Source organism: Schistocerca americana, chromosome 1 (assembly GCF_021461395.2).
Source record: "Schistocerca americana isolate TAMUIC-IGC-003095 chromosome 1, iqSchAmer2.1, whole genome shotgun sequence".
Taxonomy (NCBI): domain Eukaryota; kingdom Metazoa; phylum Arthropoda; class Insecta; order Orthoptera; family Acrididae; genus Schistocerca; species Schistocerca americana.
Window position 1 is genome coordinate 799716804 of NC_060119.1, and position 2671 is coordinate 799719474.

The window sequence follows — 2671 nt, forward strand, 5'->3', positions numbered from 1 at the left end:
AGGTATTCATTGGACAAATATATTATACTAGAACTGACATGTGATTACATTTTCACGCAATTTGGTTGCATAGATCCTGAGAAATCAGTACCCAGAACAACCACCTCTGGCCATAATAACGGCCTTGACACGCCTGGGCATTGAATCACACAGAGCTTGGATGGCGTGTACAGGTACAGCTGCTCATGCAGCTTCAGCACGATACCACAGTTCATCAAGAGTAGTGAACGGCGTATTGTGACGAGCCAGTTGCTCGGTCACCATTGACCAGACGTTTTAAAATGGTGAGAGATCTGGAGAATGTGCTGGCCAGGGCAGCAGTAGAACATTTTCTGTATCCAGAAAAGCCCGTACAGGACCTGCAACATGCGGTCGTGCATTATCCTGCTGAAATGTAGGGTTTCACAGCGATCGAATGAAGGGTAGAGCCACAGGTCGTAACACATCTGAAATGTAACGTCCACTGTTCAAAGTGCCGTCAATGCGAACAAGAGGTGACCGAGATGTGTAACCAATGGCACCCCATACCATCACGCCGGGTGATAGGCCAATATGGCAATGACGAGTACACGCTTCCAATGTGCATTCACCGCGAAGTCTCCAAACACGGATGCGACCATCATGATGCTGTAAACAGAACCTGGATTCATCCGAAAAAATGACATTTTGCCATTCGTGCACCCAGGTTCGTCGTTGAGTACACCATCGCAGGCACTCCTGTCTCTGATGCAGCGTCAAGGGTACCCGCAGCCATGGTCTCCCAGCTGATAGTCCGTGCTGCTGCAATCGTCGTCGAACTGTTCGTGCAGATGGTTGTTGTCTTGCAAACGTCCCCATCTGTTGACGCAGGGATCGAGACGTGGCTGCACGAGCCGTTACAGCCATGCGGATAAGATGCCTGTCATCTCGACTGCTAGTGATACGAGGTCGTTGGGATCCAGCACGGCGTTCCGTATTACCCTCCTGAACCCACCGATTCCATATTCTGCTAACAGTCATCGGATCTCGACCAACGCGAGCAGCAATGTCGCGATACGATAAACCGCAATCGCGATAGGCTACAATCCGACCTTTATCAAAGTCGGAAACGTGATGGTACGCATTCTTCCTCCTCACACGAGGCACCACAATGTTTCACCAGGCAACGCCGGTCAACTACTGTTTGTGTATGAGAAATCGGCTGGAAATTTTCCTCATGTCAGCACGTTGTAGGTGTCGCCACCGGCGCCAACCTCGTGTGAATACTCTGAAAAGCTAATCATTCGCATATCACGGCATCTTCTTTCTGTCGGTTAAATTTCGCGTCATCTTCGTGGTGTAGCAATTTTAATGGCCAGTAGTGTAACATCGGAAGTCATCAGACCCCTAGAACTTAGAACTACTTAAACCTAACTAACCTAAGGACATCATACACATCCATGCCCGAGGCAGGATTCGAACCCGCGACCGTAGCGGTCGCGTGGTTTCAGACTGAAGCGCCTAGAACCGCTCGGCCACTCCAGCCGACGGTCGCCTGCTATAAAATGTACACACAGGCATCAGACGCTAAGACAGCATCGCATGACTTTGCAACAGATGAAAATTTTAGAATGTGGCAGTCAGCATAAATAACACCGTTTCCTAATCTCACCGGGCAAAACTTTAGTGACCCCCTTCACGCAGTACACTTGTTGCTTTGGACAGCTGTAGAGCGGTTCTAGACGCTTCAGTCCGGAATCGCGCGACTGCTACGGTCGCAGGTTCGAATCTAGCCTCGGGTATGGATGTGTGTGATGTCCTTAGGTCAGTTAGGTTTATGTAGTTCTAAGTTCTAGGGGACTGATGACCTCAGAAGTTAAGTCCCATAGTGCTCAGAGCCATTTGAACCATTTGAACCGCTGTAGAGTGTGTAGCACAAGTACCTGGTGGTCACGCGATCGTCAATCGTTGACGTTAGTCATGGCAGTGAAGTGCCGTGTATGTGTCAGTCGGTTTGCAGAAACAGCGCAGTAAGATGAGTCGGCGTTAAGACGTGACGGAATGGCAACAACGAGCTCTGGTGCTTGGACGCGCTTATGACGATGAGTTCGGCTTCGGGAAGGGAAAGACGCCAGAGAGGCAGTTTTGAGACTGCGTTTGATAATGGAAGCAACACTTAAGAAAAATCAAGAAACATCCACAGGATTTGTCGTCCTAGAAATAGCGTTCGACACTGTAAAGTGGTACAAGGTTTTTGAAATTTTGAGAAAAATAGGAGTAAGGTATAGGGAAAGATGGATAACATGATGAGAAGGGAACAGTACGAATTGTAGGCCAGAAACGAACTGATCGGATTAAATACGGTGTAAGACAGGGATACAGTCTTTGCCCCACTCTTCAGTCTGTACATTGAAGAAGCAGTCACGGAAATAAAAGAAAGGTTCGACAGTGGGATTAAAACTCAGAATGAAACGATTCCAACGAAAAGATTGGCTGATGACATAGCTATTCTCAGTGAAAGTGAAGAAGACTTTCAGGACCTGTTGAACGGAACAAACAGTCTAATTAGTACAGAGTATAGGTTGGAGGAAGTCGAAGAACGTCGAAAATGATGAGGAATAGCGGAAATGATATTAGCGTTAAACTTAACATTAAAATTGGTGACCACTAAAACGAAGTTGATCAATTCTTTTATCTCAACAGCATAGTAAGG